General features: G+C 48.0%; 1 pseudogene; it reads left to right on the forward strand.

Annotated features, from left to right (window-relative positions):
* LOC130680360 (protein Shroom1-like) overlaps positions 1 to 18,151 on the forward strand; it is a 345,760-nt pseudogene that overhangs the window by 34,437 nt on the left and 293,172 nt on the right.

Here is an 18,151-nt window from a genome sequence, read left to right on the forward strand (position 1 = left end):
TTATTTTTTGGCTTTAGTTAGTATTTTGTTGGTCTGCTTTCTTTGTTGTGATTTTATTTTCTCCGGTTTCATCTGTTTAGCCATAGGAGTGTTCCCATCTAGAGCAGTCCCTCTAGAATACCCTGTAGAGGTGGTTTGTTGGAGGCAAATTCCCTCAACTTTTACTTGTCTGGGAATTGTTTATTCCCTCCTTCATATTTAAATGATAATCATGCTGGATTCAGTATTCTTAGTTCAAGGCCCTTCTGTTTCTTTGCATTAAATATATCATGCCATTGTCTTCTGGCCTGTATGGTTTCTGTTAAGAAGTCTGATGATAGCTTGATGGGTTTTCCTTTGTAGGTGACCTTTTTCCTCTCTCTCTAGCTGCCTTTAAAGCTGTGTCCTTGTCCTTGATCTTTGCCATTTTAATTATTATGTTTCTTGGTGTTGTCCTCCATGGGTCCCTTCTATTGGGAGTTCTGTGTACTTCCGTGGTCTGAACGATTATTTCTTCCCCCAGTTTGGGGAAGTTTTCAGCAATTATTTCTTCAAATACACTTTCTATCCCTTTTTCTCTCTTCTTCTTCTGGTACCCCTATAATGCGGATATTGTTCCTTTTGGATTGGTCACACAGTTCTCTTAATATTGTTTCATTCCTGGAGTTCCTTTTATCTCTCTCTGCATCAGCTTCTATGCGTTCCTGTTCTCTGGTTTCTATTCCATCAGTGGCCTCTTGCATCCTATCCATTCTGCTTGTAAATCCTTCCAGAGATTGTTTTGTTTCTGTTATCTCCTTCCGGACTTCATCCCTTAGCTCTTGCATGTTTCTCTGTAGCTTTATCAGCATGGTTATGACCTTTATTTTGAATTCTTTTATAGGGATGTTGGTTAGGTCTGTCTCCCTAGATTCCTTCTCAGGGGAGGATGTCTGTGTTAGTCTGGTGTGTATCAAATTCTTCTGCCTTTTCCTGGCAATAGAGGTAGTTGTGGGGAACTGATGCATGTCTCGGCTGGGAGAATGTCCCTTCTTACTGGTTTGTGGCCTTCCTCTCCTGGGAGAACGGCGACCTCTAGTGGCTTGTGCTGGGCAGTTGTGCGCAGACGGGGTTTCTAATTCTTGCCTGGTTGCTGTGAAAGAAGCTCTGCCCTGCTGCCTCGGGCTGCTGCTCCACTATGGCGGAGTGGCGTCAGAGGGGAAATGGGCGGGAGGTATTTATCTCCATGAGGGGTCTCTGAGCTGCACTGCTGCCCATGGTATTAGAGCGCTCGTAGTTCCCCGGGATTCCCAGCTGCTGGGCTAAGTGTCCTGTGGCACTTCCGTCCAGCTGTGGGGTCCCTGTCCCTTTAAGTCTTTCAAAAAGCACTCTCTTTTCTTTTTCCCAGGGGCACCAGCTCGGGGATCCACTCACAAGGTTTACTGTCCCATTTCTCTAGTATCCAGCGCCCCACTCAGTGTGTGTCTGCGATCCCCATGCTAATGGCTAGGCTGGGTGTTTAGCAGTCCTGGGCTCCCTCTCCCTCCCCACTCTGACTCCTCTCCTCCTGCTGGGAGCTGGGGTGAGGGACGCTCGGGTCCCACCGGGCCAAAGCTTGTATCTTACCCCCATCACAACACGCTGGGTTCTCACAGGTGTAGATGTAGCCTGTCTGTTGTCCTGTACTTTCTGGTTTCTGTTTTAGGGATAGTTGTTTTTGTTGTATTTTCAAAAATATATATGGTTTTGGGAGGAGATTTCTACTGCTCTCCTCACGACACCATCTTGGCTCCGCCCCTCCACATCCTTTTTATTTCTCATCTTTTTGGTTCTTGTTATTCTGACTGGAGTGAGGTGATATCTCACTGTGGTTTTGATTTGCATTTCCCTTATGGTTAGTGATGTGGAGCATCTATTCATGTTCCTGTTAGCCATCTATATATCCTCTTCAAGAAAATGTCTTTTCAGATCGTTTTCTGCCCATTTTTTAATTGGATTATTTGTTTCTTTTTGGTGTTGAGTTGTATGCATTCTTTATATATTTTGCGTATTAGTCCCTTATTGAATTTATTGGTTGCAGATAAAGTCTCCCATTCCATAGGCTGCCTTTTCACTTTGCTGATGGTTTCCTTTGCTGTGCAGAAGTTTGATGTAGTCCCACTTGTTTATTTTTGCTTTTGTTTCCTCTGCATGGGGAGATGTATCCAGGAAAAAATTGCCAATGCTGATGTTCAAGAGTTTAATGCCTAGGTTTTCCATTAGGAATTTTATGGTTTCATGTCTTATAGTTAGGTCTTTAATCCATTTTGAGTTTATTTTTATAACACTAAATCATCTTTGCAAATACTGGGAAACACCCTACTTTATTATTATTTTAATATTCTGTTGAATTTTGTTTTCTGGCATTTAGGATTATTATACCTACTTCCATAAATGAGAAGGAGCTATAGTATTTTCTTATTTTTACTATTTCTAATACATTTTGGTGTTAGATTTATGATAGTTTCTTAAAATAAATTAGAAAAGCAAACAATGGGTAACTTTTTCAACTTTTTCCTTGATGTCGGTCTTACGAAATTCTTATAGGGTTGACTTTGATAATTTATATTTTTTCCAGAAAATCATCCAAGAGTTTTTGATTCTTTCTTGTATCTGCTTTATCATTTAAATTTTTTATCTTTTTTATTTGCCAGAGATGTGACTATTTTAAGTCTGGTTTTCTACAGAGAACAACCTCAAGTGTATTTATTAGTGTTCTTAGCGTGTTTGAATTATTTGGTTTCTCTGTTCTTCTTGAAATAATCTAATATTTTCAATCCATGTCAGTGTTGCCTGTTTTTCACATAGGTGGTAAAAGTTGAGCTTCACTTTGATCTGTCAGTGTTTTGCTGCTGCTCTTTGGCATTTCCAGATTATTCCATGAGTAAGTGCTACAAAACAGTGATCTCTGTTCTTTTCTGTCTGATCTATCCCAAGCGTCTAGCATAGTTCCTGGCACATGGTAGGGGTAGAACAAACACATACTCATTGGCCAAGGAAAGAATAAATCTGGGGAACTGCCAGGAGGCACCTCTCCCGGGGAGACCTCCTGGGTTCCAGGAGGAGGAGGAGACAGGTGACAAGCCTGAATGCCTCAGAGCGCCATCGCTTCTCCCGGCCTCGCCACCCACAGCCAGCTCCCACAGAGTGCAGAGGAAGTTCTGGGGAGCCGGTGCTGAGGGCCATCGCCTTTTGAGCTCTCTTCTCCCCTGCCTGTGACCTCAGGTGGTGAAGTCTCTTGTGGCCACAGCTAGAGATGCTGGCAGGAGCATGAAGGTGGGAAGAAAAGGCAGAGAAGGTGAACACTAGGCAGGAGACCAAGTAGGTGAGTGGAGGACCTAGACAGAGTGGCAGGGCCTCAGGGGAGATGACATAGTTATTTTGGTGAAAAAGACCGCCAAGTCAGGTTTCATTTCTGGCCTTGCGAAGCCCTGAGTTGAGCCCAGCACATCTGGCCTGTGGCTTCTGAGGATAGGGTGATCATGCAGCAGACTGTGCCTTAGGACTGAGGGAGACCCCCGGGGCCGGGCGGGTAGGTGCCCTACAGGTGCTCACCTGCCTGCACTTCATCTCCAACTTGAGCTGCCAGATAAAGTGCAGGACGTCCAGTTAAGTGAGAATTTCAGGTACATGACAAGTATTTTTTCAGTGTGAGTTTGTCCCATGGAATTGAGGCAAGAGGCATCCAGGACCTTGGAGAGACTGTTTACTGGGATGGCTGTCAGAAACGCCTCCGGAGACCCCCAGCACACCGTAAGATGCTCCCAGCAGAAAGTAGAGTCTATTGACATGAAAAGGCAAGGCCCCTCACGTCCCCCGGTCTTGCTCCTCAAGTGCAAGCGTGCATTCAGCAGCTGTCCCTACCTTCCGCACCTGGTAATGGCCCTTTGGACAGGCAAGTTCAGTCCCAGGCATGCTGCTGGACACAGGGACGAGTGGGACGAGCACTGGCCTTCCAGCAGGTCCTGCCTGTCCCTGGAAGTGGGGCAAGGGCCCAGGAGCGGGAGTTTGTGAAGGCTGTGCCTTGCATAAACTGAATGTCAAGGGCTCGGCCAAGAGGGTGGGCTGAAGGTATGAGTGGCTGGGGGGCCATGCAGGAGGTGACCAGATGCTGAGGGGGAGCAGCCTGGTGGCCACAGAGGGGGAGATGGGAAGCCAGGAAGATCATGAGTTCCCTCCCTCCCAGGCACATCCTCAGTGCCATTTACTTCCAGGGGCCCTGAAAAAGCTGAAGGACAAAGTCTTAGTTTGTGGGCCACAAAATAAGCTTTGAGAAGCAAGTGTCGTAGAGGCAGTAACCTCTAGGTATCGTCACGGAGTTTGTGTTACCTTCAGACTAGCCTCATTTATTTCTGGCCGAAGGTTAAAGCTATACAAATAATTTTAATGGACATAATTATGTTCTCATCACAAAATAATGTGGCACAGTTCCATAATTATTCAAAAATGATCATTGTGAGAGCAGCTATTAATTAGTGAATAGCTTTGAAAAAAAATTTCAATAGACTTGGGAAGCATTGTTAATAACCCATTATGATATATCTGGGGGTCAAATCACCGTGTTGTGTCAAAGCAGAGATTTATGGCTCCATTTTAAATCCTTTCAAAATAATTAAGAATGTGCTCTGCATCTGACTGGGCAGGTTTGAGGCAAGAAAACCATGTATCTGCATTAGGAAGGGAATGGATCATTTCCGGCCAAAATGGAGATCAAAACTCTTGACATTTGGCAAGAGCATGCACATTTTAAAGCTTCTCAGAAAGCATTAATGATTTTTGACAAATAGCATTCAGCTTTTGTTTCCCTTTTCCCATGGCCTTCTTTCAAGCCCAGAGAGGAAATCCACATTGTCAGGGACTTCTAAGCTTGACTTGGCACTTCAGGGAGTCCAGCCATGTGTGTCATTACTGGCAAAGGGAGGGTATTTCTACTCTTTTTTTCTCCAGAGCAGGTCTGCGGGAGGGAGCTCTGCCCTTACCTGTGAGGGAGACACTTACCTTTTGGTGGGTAGGTTGCTGGAATCCCCTTTGGCCCAGAAACCTTCCTGTCTCTCCAGAGCCTGAAATATTAGGGCATTTTGAGCCTTTGGGAGCAGCCCTTCCTCAGGGACTTCCCTGGACTCCTTACTGGGGAGGTGGGCAGGAAGTTGGTGCTTATTGGGTGTCTCTGCGCCGGGTGCTGAGCCGCACACTTCACATGCATCATCTCCACCCTCCAGTGGAGCAGGTCCCCTCATCCCTGTGTTACCAGGGAGGAAGCTGAAGCTCAGCGTGCTGACAGCATCCCGCCAGACTGTCTCGGGGAGGAGGCCCAAGGCCGGAGAGGCTCTTTAGGTCCAATAGACCATCTGATCTTTGGCCCCTTTGGTGACTCAGCCAGGAAGAGGTCATCCAGCCCCAGCGTTCATCGCTCGGGGACGGGTGCTCAGTACCGAATGCTGTGTCCCATTCAGCGTGAGCGATGATCATATCCACCCATTGTGTAAACCAAAAATGCATAAAAAGTAAAAGATGATCTTTTCCCCACCTTACAGTCTTCTAATCCTATTTGTCAGAGGAAATCACTGTTAGCTGTTGAGAGTGTACATTCCAAATACCTTCCTATGCATGTGTAAACATGTAATATTTTTAGTGTAAGGATCATAAAAACTGCTCTATGATATGCCTCTCACGCAGTAGGTTGTGGATGTGCTTTGGGCATGTATATGCAGTTGCTTCATTCTGTTGATCCGTCGTCTGTCAGCTCTCCTGCTATCACCTATTATTTGTTATCTATCTACTAACTATCTATCATCTATCCATCTATCTATCTATCATCTGTCTTTCATTCTTTTCTTTCTGTCTGTCTTTCTGAATCTTTCTCTCTCTCCCTCCCTCTCCCCTTCTCCCCTCCTCTCTTCCTTTCCTTCTCTCTTGTCTAGTTAGTTCTACCTTCAAACTGCGGTCTTCAGAACAGATCTGACTGGTCACCACTTCTCCCTCCCTGTCCCCCGTTTCTTTGACTTTGTTCCCACCATCCCTTGGTCGCTCTGCTCCTGCTGTGCTGGTCTCCTTGCTGTTCTTCTGACTTGCCAGACATTCTGCTGCCTCAGGCCTTTGGAGTCACTGTTTATACTACTTGGCATGTTCTTCCCAGGAAGCCCTGTGGCTCCCTCTCTTCCTTCCTTTCATATTTGTGCTCAAATGTAGTAAGGACCTTCATGACCATCTCTCCAAAGATGGATATAATTTTTTGACGTGATTAAAAAAATTCATGTACACATAACACCCGAAGTCAAGGTCAATGTTATCCTTCCTGATGAAATAATAGAAGCTGAAATTTACAAGATGAAAAAGTGGAATGGCCTCTCTATTCATGCACCTGCACCGCACCACGTGCAGAAGAGGAAGGGAAGGACTGGAGGCCCAGGACCTGTCAGAGTGTCCAGAGAGGCAGTGGTCTGACAATCAGGCAGAAGGAGGAGCTGTGGCCTGAGGGTGAGGCTTGAGTTATTGACAGGGGGCGTGACTAGTAGTGACGAGGTCTAGCGTGTGGCTCTGGGTGGCCACATGGGGTAGAGGAGGAGGACGCTGGAATAAGGTGGTCTAGGAAGTGGAGGTCAGGGTGCAGGATGGGCCATCCATGTGGGTGTCAGTCACCTAGGAGGGGGAAAGAGGGGAAGATAGTGCCAGGGACCCAAGTTGTGGTGAATGAATTGCCAGTCATTGAGGAGGTACGGAAGTGGGAAGTGACATGATGGCAGAGAGGAGAGGGACCCCACTTCCCATGCCCAAGGGCCTGGGGAAGTGGCGTCCTCCACGGGAAGCTGGGTTTCCAGAGAAGGCATGAGGGCTTTTGAGTAGACGATGATGACACGGGAGAGTTTTTAAATTATGGAGCTGTAGTTCTAGAAAGCCCAGTGGAAGGCTGGAGTTTTTAGGGAGCCCTGTCCTAGAGAACTACGAATCTGAAATTCCTCATTGAACATCTCAGACACCCTTAATAAGAGAGTGTATTTCTAGCATTTTGTACCCATTTCCCTTCAGCTTACCAACTTACGTATAGTTATCTGATTTAGGCCAAAGAAATGCTCCCTCCTTCCCTTCCTGCCATCCTTCCTTCCTTCCTTTTTCTTTCTTTCTTTCCACTTAATGATTCCCTGTTGTCTGAGTTGCTGTGTCACCTCCTAGCTCTGAATGAAAACCACCTTTGGCTGTAATGGCTCTGCCTCTTTCCTAAGCTCATACCTGTGTCCACGAGCCCGGCTGGGCAGTTTCCCGCTGGATTCCCCTGCCCCACCTTCCACGGAACAGCGGAGTGCCGGTGCAGATGGGGACACAGGCACAGAGGACACCGGCAGCTCGGGCAGGGGCCGGGCCTCCCTCCTAGGGTCTTGGCTGTGGACATCACAGAGACTTCCAGAGAGGGCTGTGCGAGCTCAGGAAAGACTGCTCCAAAGACCCTAGTTTTACTCTGGTTCTGGGGAAACTAGCTTATATGACAGAGCCTGTGAAAATGTCCAGCAGGTTTCCTGGTGCACAGTAGGTTGGTTTTTTTAATTGGTCAAAAGGCTTCTGGTGGCAGTGGGGTGTCCAAGCCATCTGTTCGGCCTCCAAGGGGCTCGTGTGGAGCTGTGGCTGCCGCACAGTGAGTTGCTGATGCAGAGACATGAATCACAGCACGAGAGCTGCTCATAATCACCTTATATGTGTTTTCAGTTCTCGAATTTAAAACCATTTACTGCTGGGAACAGATGTTAAATTCAGGACGCTTGTCAATTGTTGGCGCTGTACACAAAAAAGATGCTTAAAATTAGAAGCCTGATTGAATTTTAAGTTTAGTGATCACAGTGGTTGGAACTAAAATAATTGAAACAGTAAACAGCTTATTGTGGGAGATGGGAGTAGGCAATGGAAAGAGAGGCTTGACGTGAAAACCCACTATGCGGAGTTACATGACTGTTAAGTTAATTAATGCTTAATTGTGATGGAAACCCTCCAGCAGTGCGTCAGCCTTAACACATTCATTCATGACTTAGATCAGAAGAACAGCCACCAGGATTCACTAATAACAGTGAGGGTGATACCCATTATTAGTGGGCATCTTCTGTGTGCCTGATACTGGACTTGAACCTTTATGTATCTGATTAATGTCTAAATTGTTTATTTTTTATTTTCCAGGGTTAGGAAGGGCTGACCATTTAGGCGATCTCCTGCTTTGGCCAGTTAAAAAATATGTCATGAAATTTCATAACTCACGACTTCCCATTTTAGCCATTTTTATATAAACAACCCTGTGACATTAAGTACATCCACATGTTGGACAACCATCACCACTATCCATTCGTAGCATTTTTTCATCATCTCAAACAGAAACTCTGAACCTATTACACAGTAACTCTCCATGTCTCCCTCCCTTGGCCCCTGGTAACCTCTATTCTACTTTCTCCATGGATTTGCCTTGACCAAACTGGATAAGGCTGATGCCGCCTCTCACTCACTCCAGACCCCCAGATAGAAGGGATCCACTGTTCTCACTGTGGTGACCCTTTCTGGGATGCAGAGCAAGAGAGGCTGGCCCGAGGCCTCTCTGGATGCCCCCGGAGCACCACAAGGAGGGTGTGCTCAGGGAAGGCTGGGTCTTGGACCCCAAGGTCTGGGAGGCCTGCTTCCCCTGCAAAAGCCTTCTGCCAGCTCCCTGCGTGGCTCCCTATCCTGTCAGGGCTTGGGATGGCGCAAGTGCTGCAGGCCCCCAGCAGCAACAGCTTTTCGTTCTTTGGACATACGGGTCCTTCTCTGAGGAGCGCCGTCCCCCGGGCCCCCACCGTCGCCAAGGTGGCTGCTTCTCCTTCTCATCCCAGCTCAGGAGTTTCTCCAAGAGGCTTTGCTGGGGTTCAGCATGACTCTCACTCTCTGCTGGTTCTGGGCACCGCCGGTCCTTCCAGAGAGTTCTGCATGCCTTGCGTCCCGGTGCTGGCCACGCGGGGCTGCCGGTGTCTGCTCACCTGCCCATCTGCTCTGCAAGCTTGTGGGTTGTGTGAGGGCCACAGGTCCCATTCAGCTGTAGCCCCGTGCCTGCATGTAGTTGATACTTGGTACGTAAGTGTGGGGTGAGTTCCCTCCACGACTTCCTGTTGTGGAAACAATCGGTGTGTGCCACTTGGCAGCCTGCTATCACTGGCATCTACCTTGTGCTTCCCCAGGTTCCTGCCCAAGTACACAGACTGCTGGGCATAGGCTGCACAGAAGGTGTGGGAAGGAACAGAAAGGTGAAGTCTTAGAGCAGCAAGAGGCCCAGGCCACCTCAGTGGCTGATGTCCCCTGCTCAGGAATGTGCTCTGACCCCTCCAGGGGGAAATGTGTTCTGTGGGCATGGGTGTTTGTTGAAATTCAAGTGAGTTCAACTCAGGACTCAGTTTCCCTATTTCTTTCTGAGGTTTGTTGCTTAACAGGGCTTCTTGGCCATGCTGGAGGGCTGTGTGCTTCACAGGCCTGCTGGTTTCCTGGTGCTATTGTTGGTGGACTGGAAGCAAAGTAGATTTTAATTTTCCGCAAGTGGTGTTTCAGTTTGAAATGACACAGAGATATCTATTTCTGCCTTGTTAGGTGCTTCATGTGGTCGTCAAGATAATTGTTCCATAAATACTGTTGTAGGCTTGGATCTTGCAATGAGGCACTAAGAGACGGCCAGCTACCCCAGGAAAGTCCTTGGTGATATTGCAAGGTCAGAGATCAAACCGGAAGCATGCAGGCCTTGGCGTGGAAGAAATGTGGTCAACAGTGTCTGTTGGTATTAACAGAAGAATGACATCTACGAAAAGTGAAGGCCCCCAGTCTGTTTTCACCGAATATCTCCTCTCTCACAAACGTATTTCTCGGAGGCATGCGTGTGTAATTTTTTTTTTTTTTCATGGTCAATTTGGCTTTCAAGATGCCATATTCTCTTTATTTATTTACTTATTTATTTTGTAGATAATTATTTTTTTATTGAAGGGTAGTTGACACACAGTATTACATTACATTAGTTTCAGGTGTACAACATAGTGATTCAACATTTATATACATGACAATTCTAGGTACCAGCTATCACCATACCAAGCTGTTACAATATCTTGACTATATTCATTACATCCCGGTTACTTATTATTTTACCATTGGAAGTGTATACTTTTTTTTTTTTTTTTGTGAGGGCATCTCTCATATTTATTGATCAAATGGTTGTTAACAACAATAAAATTCTGTATAGGGGAGTCAATGCTCAGTGCACAGTCATTAATCCACCCCAAGCCTAATTTTCATCAGTCTCCAATCTTCTGAGGCATAACAAACAAGTTCTTACATGGAGAACAAATTCTTATATAGTGAATAAGTTCTTACATGGTGAACAGCGTGTGTAATTTTTTAATTGCAAGAAGGCACACAGTAATCAGGACCTCTAGATTTGAATCCAGATTCTATCACCTGCCAGCCCCAGGCCTCTTTTCCCCTTTGGGACTCAGCTTTACCAGGTTTAAAGTGAGGACGAGAAGCCCAGCATCTAGGGTGACTGCAAGAATGAAATGAGGTGAAGCAAGGGCTCACCCCTGGGCCTGGCATAACACGAATGTTAAACGTGGGATGGGTACTGTTGCAGATCAGTTTGATTAGAATTCCTCGCTCCGACTGAATCTGGACTGCAGTCTCTCACATGATCCCAGACAGACTGCGGTCTCAATCACCTCTCTTCTTCTCCGAGTAGAATCTTCAGTGATTCTGATTTGAGAGTTCTTTACGCCATGGCCCATAAAAGGCCTTTGGGAGGGTATCCCAGCCAGTTCTGTGCCTTTCTGCTTGGGGAAGACTCACTTCTGTTTCAGGGTCTTCCTGCCAAACGTGTTGGGCAATATGTCCATGAAAGAAAAGGAGATGTTTGGTGTGGATAAGGGCTGTGTATGTGGTTGGGGCAGGTGAGAAAGGACCTGTGGGCTGGTCTGGGGGACATGCACTCCTCAGCTGTGCACTCCTCAGCAGGCGAAGGCTGCTTGTGCTGTGTGTGCGTGGTGCGGTGTGTGTGGCTACGAAGGCGTCTCTGTGCTCAGTGGGGACCTGGGATTCGCCCAGCTGATGAATGCTGCTGCTGTGACAGCTGACTTTTTGTTTCGAGATTCATTTTGGGGTACATAGTACAAAAACTTGAGGTGAACAGTTACTGATCAGAGATGCAGACGCTACATGAAAACCAGTTTGCTTGCGATCTGATTTAATGGGCAGATAACCCAGAGTCCTCGAGATAGTCGTCTGCCCACTATTGAGCACAATTCGTCAGTTAATGGTGTGAGAACCCGCTGCGTGACAGCCTGTGAGGTTTGCAGTTGCTCTCTGAGCTCCAAGGATGCACTGGAAGCTGTCTTTGGAAGTGCCTACCAGTACCCTCCCCACCCACTCTGTCTCAGCCCTGCTGGCTTTGTCAACACCAAATCTCGCCAAATCCTGGTGACAAGAGGTAGAGGGAAAGAGCCAGGCCTGGAAGTCAGGCTCTGCCATTTGTTTGCCATGTGACAACTTTTTCTCTTTTCCTGGCCTCATGCATGCTGGTAACTCTCACTGTTAGGGGCAGGTCCTGCCCGCCCCTCCAGCGGCCCGGAAGCGCTGGCTTCGCAGGGCAACGGGTGCTCTGCACAGCTCTGACGTGCCTGTGGGGAAGGAACATTAGGCCCCAGAAGCTTTCTCTTCATCTTCCAGGCACCCAGGGCTGTAGAAGGTGGCCACTGTACAGGTGTGGCTCCTCCGGGGTTAGGATAGGTTAGTGGAAGTAAGACGCAATGTTTATTGATCTCCCCTCGTATTTTGTCTTCCAGGGCCTCACTCTCTCTCACTGGTGTGTTGTCTTTAGAAGGTTCTGGACACGTCTGAAGAATGGTTGGCAAATGCAGCTGGAATGCCCATCATTTCTACAGGTATGTTACCTCCTCAGGACAATGGAAACTGGTTTTCTTGGTAGCCATAGAATTCTTTGCCTTTCTGTCTTTTCCACTGTGCATCTGGAACAGTGTTTCCTCTCAACAGCCTCAGGAGCTGGTTTTCTTAAACAAGTGAGAAAAAGGAAGATGATTAAAATGAACCAAAACAGAAAAAAGCATTGAAGGGTGAGATCTCCATCTCATTTATCTAGCATTGTAAAATCTTATTTCATTTCATTCCTGTGTATTCACATATCAAATCAACATGGTGTCACTTCTCTAATAAAGAGGAACTGAAAGTTAAGACATTCAATTGCCCAGTAGCCATGGGGACCCTTTTCTGTGTAACACCTGACTGGTTAACAAATGGCATTCTGGTTACGGAATCTGAGCTCACAGTGTTCTTCACAAGAACTGTCACATCAGAAGCATGGCTGCTCATCTGTAAAATCCATATCTGCCTTTGCTGGTTCCCTCAGGCATCGCCCTGAACTTGAGTGGCTGGTGGCAGGTGGGTGCGCCCAGCTTTCTGCTCCTGTGTCAGGAATCCCGGTCCTCCTTCCTGGTGTCAGTAGCTGTGTCCAGGTCCCAGTACAAAGAGTGCGTCCAGCTCACTGTGGGTCTCCTTGCCAAGCTCCGGTCTTGGCTTGTTGGCTTGGAGAGAAGTTGTACCAAATCACAGGCTTTCCCTTTTCACCTGGGCCCAAGTCAGTCGAGATGTCCCGTTGCTGAGAAATACTGCCCCCACCAACTCGAGCGCGTGGGAAGCTTCCTAGAGCTCTGCCCTTTCTGTGTTAAGGTAACCCTCCTTTCTCTGTAAAGCTATGACCTTGGCAGTGGAGGGAGTTGAGGGTTCAGATCCTTCCCCTACCGTCAGGGCTGGGCCCTGGGGCAAGGGAGGCAGAGGTTCCAAAGTCACAGAGTGGCTGGGAGCTTTGGTGTCATACCCATCACCTCGCTCCGAGGGAGGCGGCCCTTCCAGTGCTTGGAATGAGGGACTTGGTCACCAGGGTGAAGGAGTTGCCTGGGGTCCTGCGCTGTGAGCGACTAGACTTGGGCCCTATGATCAGTAAATTCTGGGATGAAAGCCGAAGAGAAAACTGACAGAGATTTACCTGTGAAAGTGGCTCCCAGAACTTCTCTTGTGTTTCTGGAGTCCCCATGGACTCTGTACAGGCTTGTTCTGGACTTAGGTGGTTTTAGCCACGCAAGTCTCGTGTCCCGGAGACCCTCTGCCCGGTGGCTGGGTGGCGGAGTAGCTGATCCTCGCTCTCCCAGGGGCGGTGTCTGACCTCAGGCTGGGAGCTGCGGCCGGGAGGCAAGCCCTGGCACAGCCAGCTCCCAGAGGACGGAAGGTGGGGCCGGGTGTTGTGTGGGCACAGTGAGCCTCTGCCCCGGCCCCTTCCTCAGTTGTCCGTGTGCTTCTCCCCGAGTCACCATGGGGCAACTGACCACACCGGCTTGGCCCCGCTCCTCCTCTGTGCCTCCTGCCTGCTCTCTAGCCCTGTGATGGCCTCTGCCACCCCCACTCCAGCTTCTCTGGCTCAGAAAAAGTAAAAAAAAGTTCAATTTCACAGACACATCAGTTTTCCTTGTGGGCCCCCTTTTCTTCTCTGGGAGTTTTCCAGTGGTTACTGTGGCATCTGCGTGCAAAGGTGCCAGGCTTCAGGCGGGGGATCGGCTCCACTGCGAAGGCCCAGTTTTCCTCAGGGCCCTTGTCCTGCCTCAGTGGCTGTGAGGGCTAGACTCGCGAGCCCTGACCCGAGGCTGTGGCCTCAAGGGCCGTGTGGCTTGTAGGGATTAATCCTCTTAACCGCACACGGCACCACTCCAGCGGGGCCACCGGAGCCCTTTAGTGTGCTGGTTGTGTGATGAGCTGCAGCTGGTGGCCCCTTCGGCTCCCACCTCTGTGCCTTGCCCCCTGTGCAGACAGTGGGCTCCTCAGGCCAGCTCTGTCTCAGCCTGAGGGCTGGGGCCTGCGTGCTGGCACCTGGCCGCTGCCAGGAGTTTGTGAAGGTGCCCAGGTGTAGGATATGAGAGGATCGGGGCATGGGGGGCTTCACAGTTAGTAACACTGTCTAGGGTAGAAAGAAAATTTTCCCACAGTCCTAGAAGCTGAAAACAAGGGGAGCATATACAATCAAGACCACTTCCTTTGGGGCTCATGTCTGAAGTGGGAGATGCAGATCTGATCATCAGATTCCATCGAAGTGCCACACGCAGGCCAGGTAGGCGGGTTGGGAACTCCAGAACCAGGGCATCAGCCCAGCATGCAGTTCAATCGTGTCTGATGCAAGGGAGCATGGGAGTCAGTTAATATCTGTGATTTCCAGAAAAATCAGTTTGTGTCACAATCAGACTGCGGAATTAGAGTGAAGGAGGTGCCCAAGCAGCTGATGGGGGTCTTTCAAGGGAAGTGGGTTTCAGGCATGGATTTTACATTTACCAGAGGGGAGCAAAGGGAGCCCAAGAAATCCGATGTCTCTGGCCCTCAAACCCGCCTGGAAGAGCCTGTGTCCTGTTGTCTGTCCCTGAAGGCTGGTCTTCACGGTCTGACTCCTGACACCAGTCACCAGCAGGGACGGGAGCTGTTCCTCCACCAGGGAGGAAGCAGGCTCCTCTGTGCAAGGAGTGAGCTTCTCTTTTGGCTGCCCGCGGTCAGGACCCAACCATTCTGGAGGGCTCTTGGCTATTCTGCCCTTCCCAGGCAGGGTGGGTCATGGCAATGCTTGTGCTACCTGGAGGCCGGTGCCATGAGAGTGGGCTGGGAGATGCCATGGAGAAGAGAGCGCGGATCCTGTGGGTTGTTAGAAGCTCCTGGCCTGAGACTTCGGCACAGGCAGCAGGAATGAGTTAAAGTGCCTCTGCTGCTCGATGCCAAGCCGACCTTCAAAACCTCTCCTGATGATGTATTTACATTCTTTAACAGGTCATTGCTCTTCAAATGTAGGGAGCTGCAAGGAAGGAAAGTATTAGGCCATGATCTTCCCATTCAGAAAAATCATGCTGCTATTATCAAAAAAAGAAAGACATTTTTTGAAAACTTTAGCTACAGAAATGGGAAAACAGAAAAGCTCTAAACCTTGTTCCTCTACCCTGTCTTCATAGATAACTGTTACAGTTTCTTAGGGACTCCCTGTGGGAAAAATTAGGCACATACTTGCATGTATGGATCTAGATTCTTCTTTAAACTCAAAAAGGATTACACTTTTCTACATGTTGCTTTTTTTTCCAAATAATAATTTAGCCTACAGATTTTCTTTGTCAGTAAAAACAAATCTATCCCACCCTTTTTCATAGCTGCATAGCAGTCCTTTTCTGAATATATTGCATTTTGTTAGTCCAACTGATGGTCACTTCTGTTGATTTTGATTTTGGTCTTACCAACAGTGCTATGACGATTTTGTATATATTTGGGGGGAACCTTTGCAATAAGTTCAGAGAGTAAATCCTAGTAGTGAAACTACTCAGTCAAAGGGCATATGAATTTTTTATCTTGGTAGCCATCATCCTGCTGAAACCAGTATAGGCAAGGAGGCAGGAAAATAGGCAGTGGAAATTGGCCTCTTTTATGTTTCTTCTTGTCAATTGTTTACATCTGTATTTCAGTTTCCTATTAAGCTGAGTTCTTCTTATTGGTTTTTGTGAGTCTTGATAAATTAGTCTTTGTTGTATATGTTATATATATGTTTGAGGTTTTTCAACTTTCTTTTTGTGGGCATAGATAAATTTCAATGATCATGTAATCAACTTTATCACTCTTTTTCCACTGTAACATTTGTGATTTGTGTCACATTTTGAAAATTATGGAGTCAAAATCCTCCCAGCCTCTGACCAGCTCCATGACCTACAACCCTACTGCACAGAGTTATTTGTGGAAAGAATTGTAAGAGGATGGGTGTGTCAGGTGCCACTGCTTGACACCTGTGATACGTATGACTTAGCGCTAGACCGCACATATTGGCCTACTAAAGTGAGTTTTCCCAAAGAGCAGTCTCTTCAGGAAGCATTTTTGCTTCATCTGTAACTCAGTTGGTCTGGAAAGATGTGAGGTTTCTCTTATGAGTACATGATGCAGTGGGTGATGAGTGGGTGATGCAGAGAACAAATGATCCAAATCAAGGTACCGGGTGAGTGAAGACTGGAGGCAGCAGGGCATTAGGGGTCTGGGATGGGGGTTTGGAGCAAATGGGCACATTGTGGTGTCACCACTGGGGTTTGGGGTGACGGCCCTTCACTTGTCCTGGGTGTTCTCCTGACCCTTGATCTGTAAGTTTATTCGTAGAAACTTGGGGCTTGTACTCAGGGCCAAAGTTTGGAATTGGAATTTGCAACATAAGAGATGGAATGGCTTCTCTCTTCTCATGGGTGTTAGAGACAGTGGGATTGACCTGGGGTCCAGGGCCTGGGGACAGTGCAGCTTTCTCCTTATCTGTGCGTGTGCGCGTGTGTGTAGCTGGGTGTATGGTAAGTCACTAGGCTAGAAGCCAAGCGCCCTGAAGCCCCTTCCTTATCCTCTGAGTGTCTGTTCTGTATTTGGTGTATCTCTCTCTGGAGAGGTGCTGGGCTTCCCTTGGCCCAGGGCCCCTTGGCGTTGTCAGTAGGACTGCTGTACGGGCACAGCTGCACTTTACTCCTCTGGTGGGAGGGGAGCTTTTGGGCCAGGCTGCGAGGTGCGGGCACTCTGGGCAGGGCCATATTCTGGGGTACAGCTTTGAAAATGAAGGGAGTTTTTTAACCTTGGCAGAGGACAGCAATGGACTTACTTTGAGGGCCGATCATTTAGGCTCGCTCTGGAGGTGCCGGGGCCATGCCAGTCAGTGTGTTATTTCTGTGCTGACATCTCTCAGACTACGTGTTTCTGAAGTATTTTCCTTGGTCCTTCTTTCCCTTTTACACAGAATAAAACTTAACAAAACTTTGATTTATTAATGTGGAATACAATACGAGAATCTATCTGTGGTTGGCTCCTCACAGTGGTTGATGAGTAATTTGTTATAAACTATTATTTAAAGAATACAATTTTAGGAGGAGGCGGAGCCAAGATGGCGTCATGAGTAGCACAGTAGGAATCTCCTCCCAAAAACATATATATTTTTGAAAATAAAACAAATACAACTATCCCTAAAACAGAGACCAGAAGACACATGACAACAGCCAGACTACATCCACACCTGCAAGAACCCAGCACCTGGTGAAAGGGGTAAGATGCAAGCTTCAGCCTGGCGGGACCCGAGGCCCCTCACCCCAGCTCCCGGCGGGAGGAGAGGAGTCGGAGCGGGGAGGGAGAGGGAGTCCAGGACTGCTTAACACCCAGCCCTAACCATCCGCGCCAGAGCACAGACACACAGTGCATGCGTGGGGTGCCAGAAACTAGGGAAGCGAGACAGTAAGACCTGTGAGTGGGTCCCACAGCCGGCGCTCCTGGGACAAAGAAAAGCGAGTGCTTTCTGAAAGTCTTAAAGGGACAGGGACCCCACCGCTGGACGGAAGCATCCCGGGTCACAGTCCAGCCGCTGGAAATTCCAGGGAACTCTGTGCACACTAATCCCCTGGGCAATAGCTCTGAGACCCCTCACGGAGGTAAACAGCACCCCGTCCATTACCCCCGTCCATTACCCTTCCGGGGCCCCGCCATAGCATAGCACCAGCCTGAGGCTGGCCACGCCAACAGCAAAGGGAGCTTCCTCCTTACCGGCTGGGCAAGATACAGAGACCCAGTCTACACGCAATTGTGCAACACAAGCCACTAGGGGTCGCAGTTGTCCCAGTAAAGAAAGGCCAGAAGCAGCTGGAAAAAGTCTAGGCTCTCCCAGCTGACATGCTTCAATGGCATACCACTGCACCTATCAACATGAAAAAGCAAAAAAATTTGATCCAGACAAGACTAACACAGACAGCTTCGACATCTTCGACATCTTCCCCTGAGAAGGATCCTGGGGAGATAGATTTAACCAGCCTTCCTGGAAAAGAATTCAAAACAAAAGTCATAACCATGCTGATGGACTTGCAGAGAAATATGCAAGAACTAAGGAGGGAGAATACAGAAATAAAACAATCTCTGAAAGGACTTCAAAGCAGAATGGACGAGATGCAAGAGACCATTAATGGACTAGAAAACATAGAACCGGAATGCAGAGAAGCTGATGCAGAGAGAGATAAAAGGATCTCCAGGAATGAAAGAATTTTAAGAGAACTGTGTGACCAATCTAAATGGAACAATATCCACATTATAG

Source organism: Manis pentadactyla, chromosome 13 (assembly GCF_030020395.1).
Source record: "Manis pentadactyla isolate mManPen7 chromosome 13, mManPen7.hap1, whole genome shotgun sequence".
Taxonomy (NCBI): Eukaryota; Metazoa; Chordata; class Mammalia; order Pholidota; family Manidae; genus Manis; species Manis pentadactyla.